Source organism: Rhinopithecus roxellana, chromosome 4, assembly GCF_007565055.1.
Source record: "Rhinopithecus roxellana isolate Shanxi Qingling chromosome 4, ASM756505v1, whole genome shotgun sequence".
Classification (NCBI taxonomy): domain Eukaryota; kingdom Metazoa; phylum Chordata; class Mammalia; order Primates; family Cercopithecidae; genus Rhinopithecus; species Rhinopithecus roxellana.
The window spans coordinates 94,129,759-94,145,659 of NC_044552.1; the positions used below are offsets into that span (position 1 = coordinate 94,129,759).

General features: G+C 32.4%; 1 protein-coding gene across 5 annotated transcripts in view; it reads left to right on the forward strand.

The window, feature by feature from the left end:
* Positions 1–15,901, forward strand: part of EPHA7 (EPH receptor A7) — a 178,691-nt gene that overhangs the window by 88,419 nt on the left and 74,371 nt on the right. The gene's annotated exons all lie outside the window — the stretch shown is intronic.

The following is a 15,901-nucleotide window of genomic DNA, read 5'->3' on the forward strand; positions in this document are numbered from 1 at the left end:
AAAATGACATAGTGGTTTACAATAGTAGCTGAAAAATAGAAAGTACATATCTTTGAAGAAATAATTAATTGATAAACTAAACAAGGTATAATGTGGTTGAATTGCTATTTGCCACACATATACAAATTACATGGGGAAATTATTGGATGAGAAAGCAACATTGCTTCAATTGTTTGTATAGTTCATGTAAAGTAATAATTTGTCCTTAGTTATTCAGATGATTTCCTTAACTCTCCATGATCATTTCTTTGAAAAAATGTTTATGTGTATACATGAAATAAATTTAGTATGCATTCTAAATGAAATCTCTATTTCTAAATAAGTTATAAATGAAAAAATAAGACTCATGTCTGGGTTTGATTTTTAAAAGCTCTGGAATTTTTTTGTATTTTTCTGCTAAATATGTAATCTGCATATTTCAGGAAGGCATGTATTCAGTAGTTGCAGAATTTGGAAATGGATTAAAGGTGAAGAAAACTGAGAAAAGACCTTTGTGTTTAGCGAGAAAGATATTGAAAACCTTAAAAAAGAAAACACGATTTTATTATAGTGATGTAATTATACATGTGGAAAGTAAAACTAAGGAGAATTGTTTAGGCCATATCTGTTTACTTATTTCCTTAAAATACAGTGATATCCTTCATTTGTAGTATTGTAATGTATACTTTTGTTGCCAAAATTATAACTAAACTTTTACAGATTTACTGCATTTCCATGTTGCTAATTTTACAATTCAGCATCTGCAATACTTTTCCCCAAATAGCCATTAGATTATAAAAATGTTTGACATATACGCCCACTCTTGACTGTGAACCTAAACAGACAGATCATCTAATGAAAAGCCAGTTAAGAAATGTTCAATATTGTGGGTAGGTGGGCATGTTCTCCATACAACAAAGTCCTAAGATCAGTTATAGAATAAGGAGTTAATAAATGCTTTACACCTTTTGAGATGCCTTCTTAGCTGATAGTCAAGCTAACATCAAAAAGAGAAAAGTAAATATTTTGCCCTTGGAGAAAATGCTGTTGATTGGCTTGGATAAAGAGCAACTTTCAGAAAGGAAATCAGCATATTGAAGAGCTATCTGCACCTCTATGTTTATTGTAGCATTATTCACAATAGCCAAGATATGAAATCAACCTAAGTGTCGATCAACAGGTCAGCAGATTTTTTTAATGTGGTACATATATACACAATGGAATACTATTCAGCCGTAAAAAAGAAAGAAATCTGGTCATTTGTAGCAGTATTGTTGAGCCTGGAGGGTATTATGTTAAGTGAAATAAGTCAGGTACAGAAATACAAATACTACTACATGTTCTCACTTATATGTAAGAGCTAAAAACTTTGATTTAATAGAAGCAGATAGTAAAATAGTGGTTACTGAGAAGGTTGGGGAGAGAGGAAGATAGAGGTTGGTTCATATATACAAAACTAGAGCTATATAGGAGAAATAAGCTATGGTGTTCTTTAGTACTGTGGTGTGATATAGTTAACAATAATTTATTTTATATCTTCAAATAGCTAGAAGAGAGGATTGTGAATGTTCCCAGCACAAAGAAATGATAATAACAAATGTTTGAGGTAATGGATATGCTAATCAACCTAATTTCATCATTACATGTTGTATACTTGTATCAAAATATTACTATGTACCTCATAAATATGTAAAATTATTATGTGTCAATTAAAAAGAGTCACTTTCATCCTTTGATTACCATTTTGTGTACTGTTTGAAAACAATTTAATTGTTATGTTTAACATTGTATAACAAGAATTATTTCAACTTCCTTAGTTATCTCCTTCCCTCATTCCATTGACTGAAATTTTTCTCAATTCCTCCCAAATATACTTTATCTTCTAACTAGTGTAAAAGGATAAACCTGCTTATACTTTAGGTGAGAGTTTACATTGCTAATAATTTAATTAATATTCTTGTTCAGTATCTTCTGCTCCAAGAATGAGTCTTTGTTTTTTTGTTTTTTAAATTTCTTCAGCTGATGAGTGTAATGGAAAGAAGATGGGCTCTGAAGCAAGAGACCTGGTTTCGCTTTCCAGTTCTGCCACAGTCTCCTTGTATAAAGTAGAACATACATATAACAAAAGTATTTATACAAAATATAATCAAAAATATTTGAGACAGTAAGATTATTTGAGAAAATCAATGAAGTTACTAAGTTTATTTAGTCAGTCATACTCTATAATGGCTGAAATGTATTCTTTAAGAGATGTCTCCTTTTTAAAAAAAAAAAAGTATACAAAGAATAGCTGTGTTGGAAAAGTATTTGAAAAATCAAATATGTCAGGATTCATACACATTTCATGGCATAGCACTCACGTTCTTTATTAGGTGTGAAGTAAAATTCTTGAAACAGCTCTTGGACCATATGCTGTTGCTAGTTAGCATGTCTAAAAATGATAATTGTATTTTTATATTTACATTAATATTGCTTATAATCTGGCTTAGATATTAATTAACAAAAGCTTTTAACCTTTCTATTTGAAATAAATAATGATTAGCAATTAAACATTTCAGTTACTTCTGATTGTAAAAGTATGATAAGTATTTAGTGGCCAGTGTCTCATTCAGAACTTGTAGGTCATACTGTGCAGTTACTTATCTTTGCTGTGTATTACTTATATTATTACAATGCAGATCTGAAAAAAGAGTATTTTCATTTAGTCTGACACTAAAATATACAATTCTTAAAGGAAACAAAAGTTAAAAGTTATTGGTAATGAAAAAAAAACCCTACATTACTTTATTCACTTTAGTTCCCTGAGGAGTTATTAGTGTGTACATGTTATTGTTAAAGTTATTTTTAATACTAAAAGATGAATATGGATTTTTATAATGCAGTTTTGGTTAATTCATTCTACAAAATGTGACCTTGACTTGCTGTTTTTCTCTTCCTTCCTTAATAATGTTATCTTTAAATTAGAACATAGTACTTTTCATATTTGGTTTATTATATTGTATAATCAAAGTATTATTTCGCCCATGTAGTCTTTTAAGGAGACCATGCCATTTTCTATTCCTCTTTCTCCTTACTATTTAAGACATGTGCTTAGAGGGAGCACATTGATTATGGGAATTCGCTAGTGAGAATATATTATTACCCAGATTGAGTAGTGCCCCTTTGATGCATTAAAATTGCCATGACTCAGGAACCAATGTCCTAGGAGAGATCTTGGTATCCAAGATAATAAAGTCAGGTAAGAAAGACCAGATTACCTCTCTTTTAGGTGAGGAAAGATGATTAAAGTATGACTTATGATGCACTTTACAGAAGTGTGGATTCCATCATGCTAAAACACTTCCCAGCTGACTAATACTTGAAAATTCACCAGTGAAATGTTTTCCCTTAAAACTCTCACATATTGTTGTATCATTCAAATATATTTATTCAGCATTTCACACGTTTCATACATTACTCTAGATGCTGGGAAAAGCTATAGACAAAAAAAGAAATCTCTGTCCTTAAAAAGTTTCTAGTAGAAGTGGGGTGCAAGTAGAACAGACAGAAATATACTAAATGTGTAACATATAAAAACTTAGATTATGTTGTCCAAATAAAATACATAGGAAAGCCATGAATGGAGTGTCAAGGGATTGCAGTTGTTAAAAATTGCCAGGAAAGGCTTTATTGGGATGACGTTTGAATAAAGGCCTGAGTGAGATATGAAAGCAAAGCCAAACGGAGGAAGAGTGTTCTGGACAGAGAGAACAGCCTGTGCAGGTCCCAAGGAAAAAGCATGTTTAGCATGTTTGGTGGGAGAGATGAGTGTATCTGGTGTGAAGGGAGAAAGGATGAGAGTAGAAGAAATGGAAGTCGGGTGTTAACAGAGTTGCAAGGACACACTATGTTAGACCTTGCAAGTCATTATAAACCACTGGCTTTAGATGAAGATGGAAAGCCACTGGGGGGGGGATTTAAGCAGAAGAATGACATGAATATACTTTCATTAACAATCTCATTAACAATCTCTCTGCTGTGTTAAGAATAAGTAAGAGGGGTTCTAGGTTATGAGCAAGAGATTAGGAGGCTATTGAAGTAATCTAGAAGGTGGCTTTCACTAGGTGGCAATGGAATGGTAGGGAGTAGTGAATTCTGAATACGTTTTGAATATAGAGTCAACAAGATTAGCACATTGAATGTGGAATATGACAGAAAGACAGTGACCAAGGGTGGCCTTGAGTATTTTTAACCTGTGTAGCTTTTGAAAAGATAAAATAACTAGTAAATCTAGACAGAAAAATCTGTGGGAGAGACAGGTTTGAAGAAGTTTAGAAACTCAGTTTCTGTCATGCTATGTTTAAGATGCTATAGTTGCCTCTAGTTTATCTGTGATATTGGGGTTAATTATGTAAATCTGGAGCTTTCAGCATTGACATGGAATTTAAAGTCATGAACTAAATGAGATAAAAGGAAGTGAGTATAAATAGAATAAAAAGCAGGGTTGAGGTGTGAGTGCCAGGGCACTGGATGATGAAGAACAATCAGGAAAAGTGACAGAGAATGAATGACCATTGAGATAATAGAAAAAATTCAATTTGATGCCGAGAAAGCAAAGAAAGTTATTTCAAGGAGAAGGCAATGATCTGTCCCAAATGTTGATAGCTCTGCAAGGTGAGGAGTGAGAACTGAACTTTGGATATAATCAATTCAGTATGAGTCTAGTGGCCATCAGAACATCTCATATGTCTTAGACTGCATTGATTTATAGAGTAAAGGTGGCTGATACTCAGCTCTACTCGGCACATTCACTTCCAACTGGAAATATTGTGCCCAATTCTAGATAGCACAGGTTAACAGTCATACAAATATATTTTTAAATGATGGGAAATATGAGGTAACTCACAATCATGTAAGATGGATACCAATTGAAAGAATGGGTTTGGCTAAGTTGGAGAAAACGAAGAAGATACAACAGTAAAAATTTGCAGCTTTATATCTTAGAAAGTTCTTTCCTATATTCAGTTACTATATGTCTTTCTGTTGTTTCTGCCCATTCGTTGATGTATTTAATAAATATTAAGCACCTGTCATGAATCATTCTGCTAACCACTGGATATGTGGTAGTATGAAACAAAGACAAGATTCCTGTGTTCACAGAATAGATTCTGTGAAAGATTTTAGTCCAAACACGTCATATGCTATGATGGGATCCCAGGATCTATTCCTGCATTAGCAGGAAACTCACTTGCTAAACACAATGAAGAGGAGAGACCTTACCTTTAAGTTTCAGTGAACAAATAATTTCTTAGTTTTAAAACTTGCTTCTACTTATAATTTTCAGTGAAACTGGAAATCTTCACATAGAGACAAGTTTAGGTCACTTGCTAGTCAACCTTTCTCCTAAGTTCTGCTTATGCCATTCATTAGATATTTAACAGTTAACACAGGAAACTCTTCATATATTTTATATAAATGGAGCATTCATTTAAAATCACTCTTTAATATGTTTTAGATAGCATTGAATGTTGTGCAGTGTTTTATTGAAATGTGGGTTGTGATTTTACTTATTTGTTGAATACTTATTGAATGCTTACTGTATGCCAGGTAATTTGCTGAGGGCTGGATATTCAGTGGTGACTTGAACATAGCCTCTCATGGAACTTAGACTATAGGGAGAGATATATTTTAATCTCTTTCCTTTTTACTTCCCACTAATACCACGGCATAATTCTTCAGTGTTCTTATGAGATTTTCATTACATGAATCTTAGACTATGAATAGAATTGTCTGCTGTATAGCTAATGTTTGGTGAACACAGCAGGCAGTTTATAAATCTAGAGTTATTATTCTTGACTCTTTGTTAGATCTCATTGATGGCAAAGAGAGGATGTTGTGTCTTTTTTTTTTTTTTTTAAGTAAGCCTGGGCATCAGCACTACATCCTTCTTAAGCCAGCAGAGCAAACGGATAATTATTTAATATCCTGTGTTTGATGATAACCATTTTTTCCTGGCAAATGTTTGAATTAAGCAAGTTTTCTTTATTGAAATTTCCAAAATACAAAGTCCTTCTTTTTAGCCACTTAGATACATGCAGATACTTCAAAGTGTGTCTGAGTAAATATAAAATATTAAGTATACCAGTAGATTCATAACAGTTTTTTACTGCAGTTAACCTTGGTTAAATGTACACCTATTTTCAATACCAGGAAAAGTGATAGTTCATTTGGTTGGAATTTTTAAAATGTCTTTCATTTATCATATCTATTATTTTTACCTTGATTCTCTTGATAGATATATTTTGGTAAGTTTAGGAGTAGATGTAGAGGGTGGGAAGGAGTGGAGTATAGTTGGATGATAGATCCTAAATTTTACTATTTTAAACAATGCTTACAATTATAGAAAATTGTAGACAATTGATCATAGGAGATACTTATTTTAGGTCAGGTACCCATCACTGATTTGACCTGTATTATCATGTAGCTAAATAGGCCTGGCTTTTGTTTGGATACAGAGGCATGTATCGTTTTAGAAGGACTTGATGATGAACTCCTCACTTAAATAATTTTACTTATTATAAAAGAATAAGTGATATAATGCTGAAGTTTCTATAATATAAAAAACACCTAGAACCAATTGTTTCTGAATTCCATTGATAGTGTCCTTTGAATTTAGGGTTAAAATTGAGCTATAGTTTATTTTATAACAACTATTTCCCTATATGCATATATTATTCCTGGCAATTCTAAATATTTCCTCAGCTGGTAGAATCTTCACTCTGTCTCTGTCTGTACACTCACTCTCTCTCATTCTCCTCCCATGCACCCTCATTTTTTATACTACATAACCCCAGTGTTAGAAAAGGTATGTTCACTGGAAAAAAAATGCCTTTTTTCAGGATTGTTATTAATAAGTACAAAATAAAATAGTGGCTGAAAAATCTATCAATAAAAGGCTTGCACATATCCCTTCTGCCCTCTACAATATGAACCTCTTTTGCTTCTACTCCTACTATGAACACACAGAAACATTTTACTCAGCTTGCTGGCCAAGGCCTTGGTTTGTAAAAAATTATGACGTTCTCAATGCTTTTATGTTTGTTTGCCTAGGTGACAAATAGTGAAGATTTGTCTTTCTCTGTATATGTGTTGAAGGCACCCTTAATACCCTCTTTTCTTGATTTTATGTTTCTGCAGTCTCAAAGAATGGAATGCCCCTATTTGCCCTGGCACACTTACACACATATTTTTTTAGAGTGTGGCAACCGATGTTATTTAAGAGGTAGGATACACATGTTGAGAGAGTCTAGTTTCCTTCTTTCAGACTTACCCTATTGTGCACTTACATGTTATATGAGTTCTGTGACCCCATTTTTGCCTTAAGGCCAATCCTGATTATTATTGTATTTCATGCCTTTCATCTGCCGTTGGGTTTACAAAAATCTAATAAAGGTTTATACATGACTTCCCCAAGCCAGAAAATCTAATGGCACTGATGCTTATGAAATGCTCCGTAGCCCCACCAAGGATCAATGTTATTTTCAGATAGAAACTTTTTAAAATTACCTGAGATTTTCTTTGCCACTCTTGTATAATCAGAACCCAATTAAAAAGATTCTGATGAATATTATGAGGATGTAATTAGAGGCAAATTTTATGTTGGTTCTAATATACTCATATGTTGGTAAAGGAAGTTATCCCCGTACAAACTTAATGCAGATTTTTAAAAAATCAGTCTATCCATTAACATTAATTTTGCAGTATTTTTCTAAGGAAACACATCAAAAGACAGTAGCAATACTTCTGCCTTAGGCGAAAAATCTCAAAAATATTTGTTGTGCTCGAAAGAGTCTGTCTGCCCCTTCATGGATGGTTTAAGATAACTTTTGGCAACAGAAAGCAGACCACTGATAATACTTGGAGGTAGTTTTGTATTCATGATTTAATACATGTGAAATATGTAATGGAGGGACTCCTGGAGTGAAGATTTTAATATTTCAGTTGTAGATAACTCTCTTTGAAAACATAGCTTTTTATACAGATTTGGTGTGAAAATGTTTAGCTGAGCAGATGGAGATCCAGCTGGTAGAATATATGTTTGTCAGGGTATCTGGCATTTAGCTACATCCAAAAATGATATCAAACTGAAAGATGCTAAAGAGCAGCACTGTATGAAAGCCAGTATGATCAGTTAGGGGTAGAGTCCTTTAATTTTGGATTTCCTAACCTTGTAGAAATACATTTTAATCCAGATGGAATTTTTAATTTTAAAAATAAAATCTGAGAAAATGTAAATAAAATTGTCAAACATCTGCCTTTCCAAAATCTTGATTACAGTAGGCCAGGAAAAACATTCTACTTTGTGTGTTAAAATTTAGTGCCTAATGAATAGTATATATTTGTACATGTACAATAAACATGCACATTTCCCAGAACTTTCTATTCTATATATTTGATATCATTATTTTGGTTTCTTGAACTAAACTGTAAGAAGTGGTAGATGATAATTGAATAGAATATTAAGAGAAAGAAGGAAAGAATTTGTAGAAGAATGACAAGAGTCCTAAATGTACTCAAAAATGTTTTACCCCATTGGATTCCAGTATTTAAGTCCCCACTGAGGTGGATAAAAGGCCAGCTTAGTAAGGAATCATGTGTTTACTCCTAAATTTTAGAGCCTATACATTTAGTTGATTAATACAGTCTGCTTATTTGTTTCTTTCATAAAGAAATGAATATTTAGAAATAAATTATTTTGTTAAAATGCTTAAATATGTATACTCAAAAAATTCTATATTATGCATTTGAAGTTGTTTATTTTAATTTAAAGCAATTAGGCAAAACCAAAAAGTTTTTGCATCTTATTTTTTGTTTGGTTTCCCCTTTGGATACCATATTAATAAAGCCTTCATTCAAACTTTTAAATTAAGTCCACTGAAAATGCCCAACTTGATTAACTATTATCCTATATGGCCCTCAAAAAGTGATAATTGACATATTCATTCATAGTGCTAGTAAAACACACACACACGTAAAGCACAGGTGGGGGACAGAATGCTCCCTGAATCTGTAGAACTGCTTATCATAGTGAGTAAAAGTATCTAGAGGTGACTTTTGGAAGGCTTCCCTTAGGGATGTATTTGAATCACTAAATCCAAAGAGAATATTTAACCCTTATTTGATACAATGACTTCATGAAAATGGGTCCTAATTTTGAAGGTGTAATCAGAGTTAGATAGTCACTAGTATGCCTCTCTAATTCAGTCATTGATATAACCTGAGCTGCGTGCACCGCTTTAAAATATTCCCCTACCAAAAACTAAAGCTGGGAAAAGCATGTTCCTTACGAGCATGATTTAGTAAATCCAGACTTAGAAATTAATTAATGAAGAGTGTGCCTCTGCAAAACTCCAGTATATTTATCAGAAAAGCACCCCTCTATGAAATAATAAAGATTTCAGCCTTCCTGGGGAGCTTTATATTTTATAAAACAAGACACACAAAAAAAGGAATCGCTTGCAGTAGATTATAAGAGATACAAAATTTCCCTGTAAGTTTTTGTTGTAATATTTCTTCCTACATTTTAAAAAGAATAGTAATTAATGCTATAGTTTTTCGTCAAATTCCATCTTAAACTTTACTTGTTTTATATCACCTTCCTACAGTGTAAATTATATATAGTATACATTACAGATATATAATAAAGAAATTACATACAGTGTAAATTTTATACATCTGTATCTACATGTTTGCATTATGTTTATAAAATATGTGCATGTATGCATCTGTATAGTGTGAAAGCCTGTGTGCTTAACTTGTGACATGTTGAGCCTTGTATTGTTTTTTACATTCATTATTCATTCATTAATTCAATGAATCTTCACAGTGCTCGATAATGTAACTAGTATTAGTGTCCTCATTATAAATATGAAGAAATTAATGTATAAAGAGTTTGAATAAGCCTAAGTGGCAGTAATCAAACCCCAAATTGTGCTCTTAATCAAAATGCCGTATGGCTTTTGTTAATTTTCTAACATTTCTAAAAGCCAACATTAATCTCAAAAAGAGATAGTTTGGACATTTACTTGAGTAAGTAACCAGTTAGTTTAACAAATTCCTGTAGAACTGATCAATGAATGTTGATGCAGTGTGGAGTTGTGTAGACCACAGGGACCTGAAGAGGGATTATCTCCTTTATAAGCAGTAGTCACTTCCCTGTTCTTGCTGAAGATGCATAAGTGCCCAGTGGGGCCAGAAATGTCAATTCCAGAAGTCAAGTCAGAAATCTAGATTTGTCAGTGAAATTTCAGATATTATAATTTGTATCTTGTAATTAAACTTAATAAACAAAAGGACCTTAATGGTGTCAAACAAAACAAATATAGAGAGAGGAAATAAGAAGAGCACTAATTAGTGAGCTCAGTCATATCCAGACATTGCAGGTTGAGTTCCAAGGATAAACAAACTCTGAGACAGAGATACATATGCAGGAAGTTTATTGGGGAATGCTCCTGGGATCAATAACTCACCTATTGTGATTGATATATACATAATCAACAAATAATATATTACTGTTGCCTACGATTTGATTCTTGTATTCTCAAATTACTATGTTCTCACAGTTGATATTAGGTGCTTGTTACAATGCAAATACTGAGACCCACACTCAGGAAGTATTGATTCTGTAGACAAACTTGGTGGAGAACAGCTATATACATTTTTACAAATATGCAGGTAATTCTAATGATTTTAATACATATGCCACATATTGAGATATACTGATTTAAAAGAGACATATATAAATAAGAATTTATATATTTTCTCGAAGGTATGAATTATATATTGTAAATCTTTTATAAGCCCTCATGTAAGACGTGATAAATAATTTGAATTTACTGCTATTTTATTTAGCAATTATTACATGATACAAAATATACACAAATTATCTTGTAAACTGTGTAACATTTTATAAGTGAAATTATATTTCAATGAATCAAAATTATTTTTGAAAATTTCTGACTTGGTAAGCTCCTACAATCCCATTATTTCAGCATTTTAATGCTGCCTCAGGACTTGGCTAATTGTGTTGGGCCATCTTGTCTCTAAAGCATTAAATACTAGCAAAGCTGTGTAAGCTTTAAATATAATTTTGCAAATTATATTTTCCCACTAATGCTTATGAAATTTCATATGTTATCAAAATTGCAATAAATTTCTTTATTATAAAATATGTTTCCCTTAGCTTTAATTGCACCTCTGACCTGTGTCTAATAGCATCTTTTAAAACCATGAAAGAGAATACTAAGCATTATACTTCTGTAGAACCTGTTTTTTCTAGCTACATTCTTAAGTATATTTAGTAAATATGAAAGGGAATTGTTTTTCTCCCAAGTGAAGTAAAATTGCACTACAAATCATTTTCTGCTAATGACTGTATTCTTTTAAAATAGCAAAGCATATTTGGTCTCTAATCACTTTGCCTAGCATTGTAATATAATGTTAATTTTAAAGAGTTCTCTTTTGGAATGAAAGAACTAATATACTGAATCTTTATTCGAAATTTACTTATATATTAAAATGCTTTGCTAAGCTTTTGTTAAATCTGCAGAATATTCCAACACACTGAACCTTCTTAATATTAAAATATGACATTTATTAAAGCACTTCTGAGTAAAATAAAACTAGGCATGAAAATGTAATATCAGATACAATTTCTACAGTTTCACAAGGAGGTCAGCTAATCAATGAAATGGATCAGTGATTTCTCCTCCTTAAATGAGCAGCCCATTAATACTAGCACACAATACTTGCTAGACATTTCACCACTGAGTCACATCTTTAATTATCTATCATACTTTCTGATTATAATATTTTATCCAATTTATCCATAAATATCTAGTAAATGTGTACTAGTAAGAGGGAGCCTCAGCATAGAATATTTTTCAGCTTACCACATAAATTGAAACAAATACATAAAATCAACTTTTATTGCTATATAGATATTATTTTTCGTGTGAATTTATAATTGCACAGTTATCAATTACTAAATAAAGAGTATATTTGATTATGAATATATGTAATCTTTCAGCAAATCTTACTGAATCTACCTTCCAAATATTTGTAAAACATATATATGGAATATGACCACTTTCTTCACTTCCACGGCTGTGTAGCCCCTAGCATTTCCTATCGGGGTTACTGCAAAACTTCCCAATAGGTCTCCGTTGTTCTATACTTGACTCTACATCCAGTTCTCAATCACAGCAGTTACATCCTTTTTAAAGCATAGACCATTTTGTTCCTCTGCTCGGAAAGCTGCTGTGACTCCACATCTCACTCAGAGCAAGAGTAGAAGTCTGCCAGGTTTTATGTGATCTGCTTCCTATCTCACCTCCTCAGCGCCTCTGGTCTCATCTACCACCAAACCCCTCACTCATGCATTCCAGCCATGCTAGTCTGTTTATTAATCCTTAACACACACCAAAAGTGTTCCTATCTTTGGGCCTTTGTTCTAGCTCTTCCCACTCCCTTAAAATTATCTACCCCTGGATATCTGTTTGGCTGCCAAACTGATCTCCATCAAATCATTGTTCAAACTCTGCATGCTCAATGACAGTGTGCAAACAACCTTACTTAATGTAACAACTTGTAACTTCTCAACATTTCTGACCCCCTAACCCCACTCTTTTTTTTTTCTTTCTAGAGTACTTCACAACTTCCACACTGTACAGTTTCTTTAGTTGTTAACTCTATTGTCCATCTTTTTGGGGGGAAAATATGTGTTTTACTAAGATAGAGATGTTTATTTTCCTTGATTTTACTTCCTAAACACTTACAAGAGTGGTGTGAACATATGAGGCCCTTAGTAAATATTTGTTAAAATAGAATTGAAATAAATTCTAGTTTGTGACGTTAGCAGGAAGATAAATTATTAAATGCATATGATTTTTATTTAAGAATTGGAATCTAAATTTAAGTGACAGCAATGGTTCAGAGGTTGAATTGCCAGAAAAATTCATTGTTATTTTTCAGAAAACACCACTATTTTTCTTTTCCTTTCAACCACAGCTAGTTTCCTGATTCCAGAATTTGGGGTAACTTTAAAATTAAGAAAACAATTTTTTAAGAAGAAAAAGCTGACAAATAATTGCTGCTTTCTTCTAAAGCTTTGTTATTTTTTCATAAAAACTACATGAAGTTCTAATAATGAGTCTCATTATGGTATCATTGCCAAAATGGTCATGTCATAGACAGTAAAGCAAAAACAAACAAACAAAAAACAAAGTGACATAGTACTTTTATCTCTACTGTTTCTTAAGAGCAGTTGTCTTTAAAAACTAAGCAGAAAATGTAATTTTAAGATTGAGGTCATTTTTTAAATTAAATATATTCACCTTTGTTAAAAATGTATAATTTATTGCATTACCTGTCTTTTTCTCATTTCTCATGAAAACTACGTCAAGAAATTTTTCTTATCTGCAAAACTGCACTTAGATACAATGAATTAGGGAACTTGTTGGCTTCAGAATGCCTGGTTCCAAGTAGCTTCTGTCTGTGCATATCTTTCACTTTCTCACCAAGCAGATGGCAGCATAGTGGCAAGTTATGGAGACATGCAGGCCAATTTATTCTGCCATGCACTAAAAACTGTGCTAGAATTTGTGGGCAAAATAAAAGCAAGAGAAAGAAACTAACACTTTTTGAGAGCCATATTATATACCAAGCTCTGTGTTGGTGTTTTCATATACACTATTTTATTCAAGAAATTCTCGAATAAAAATTCTTGAAAAAAAGCAAGAGAGATATATTAACACACAGGAGTACAGTATGTCTTATAAGTACATTTTTTCTTTTTACCTTTTAGAAGGGTAATGTCATAATTGGGTTAGTCATTTGAACTTTATGCAGTATAATATTTCTATCAAAAAGAAATGGTGGGGCTTTCCAGATACAGTAAATGATTATGAAGAAGGTATTGAGGTGAGAATGAGAGTTATGATTACTGGATGGCTGACCTGAAGGAGGATGAAGAGTTCCAGCTCATATGTAACCTCATTAGATAAGCTGCTTTATCACTTTCTAGCTAATGACTCTCCAAGGGGTTCGTAAGCCAGCTGTGATGGCAGCAGGAGTGAGTTTCACATATTGTAGGTGCTAGACACAGCCAAGGATTTCTGCCTTTATAACAGCTGAAGGGGTTGGAGGTGGGTTGGTTTGATATGGAGGGAGGACACAACTTAACTATGTTTTAATTCAGGCAAAATGCGTTCTGCTCAAGCAGTTAATATCTAAACTTGTGATTATGTATAATTCTGTGACCAAGTTTAAATGCAGCTTAAGACTAAATCTTTATATGCCAAGGCCTCATTAAAAAAAGAAAATTAATAATTAATTCCTTTGCTAATGTTAAAATTGAATAACCTGAAAAATGTGTCTGAGAATTAACCGTGGCTATAATTCGTATGTAAAAATACCAAGGCCATCACAAAACTGGGTCCTATAGAAGTGTGTTGCCCCAATTTAGTACCTTTACTTGTTGAAGAACTGTTTTTTCTCAGCTAGCTTCTACTGCCTTTTATACCATGCATTCCTAGGACTGACTCCCACCTGTTATGTATGGGAAATGTGAATTCATTTTCACATTAGCTTATTTAAGACATAATTGAAATAGTAAATGTTCTTTAAAATCCCTATAGTAAATTCCAAAGCCAGAAAATTGTGGGGTTTCTGCAGGAATATTTTATATCTACCTAGGCAAACATACCACTTACACACTAGAGAATAAAGCCCTCAAGAGCATCTGCCTGTAAGTTTGCTTGCATCCTAGAAGAAAGAAAGAATAAGGACAGAAGAGAGGAAATCCAAAATGTTGAACATGTTATTATATGTTTAGGAAAGAGCAGCCGGGGAGAAATGACCCCCATAAGCACAGCAGGTAGTTTTACTAAATGTATAAACTGAAATTACTATGTTCCATCTTAGGACTGTAGTTTAGTTTTCCTCTTGTCAAGGCTAATTGTTATTTTCCAACTGGCTTCTAAATGTTTTCAATATTTGTTTGTATTGCTATCTCATTTGTATAGTTAGAAGCCAAGCATATAGGGAATGTATTCAGATAATCTAATAATGAATACTATTCATTTACATATTGCGGAAATTCAATATCAACAGGACATTCTTGAAAATATATAATCCTTCTGAAATATAATCAGACATAGTAAACAATTTTGCCTTAAGTTTACTTAGTCATTTTACTAGTTAGTATAGAAAGTAATGTCTTTGCACAATTGATATTTTATATGTAAATAATTTATTGCATATCAGATAAGCAGTTTGCATCTGATAGGTAGATACTCAGAAGAGTATATATTGCTTTAAAAAGATAGATGTTTTCACAGAAATAGTGTTACACACAATCTAGAAATTCTATAATTACAGTATGTAATATAATACAAACATTATTAGAACAGTAGCTTTCCAAGTCTCTGAAAATATCTGTAACCTCACAGGGAAAACTCCTAAATATTTTCAGGTTGATTATACAGGTAAATTCTGATGTTATAAGCTAATTGACATATTCAGTTCAACAAAATGAAAAATTTAAAAGGATATATTTTTAAACATTGTTAGGAAGTTAGAAAGGGGGTGTTATGCAACTATTCTTAACCATAGATAATCTCCTACATATACATTGTTAAATGTGAGAATTTTTAGAAATCACTCCTTCCTGCTTTACCAGTTGTGGTTTGATGGAGTAAATTACACTCATTCTTAGGATCTGTTAGCTTCACTGTTATTATTATAAGTACGGCAGTGCAGGCCCTTCCTATGTTAGCACAACTATATCATTTGCTTTCTTTCCAATAATATGTTCTCATTGTACCCTCTTATCACTTGCAAAAACATAGGAGCTTAGCTGAGCCATTTCTTTAACTTAGAGGAA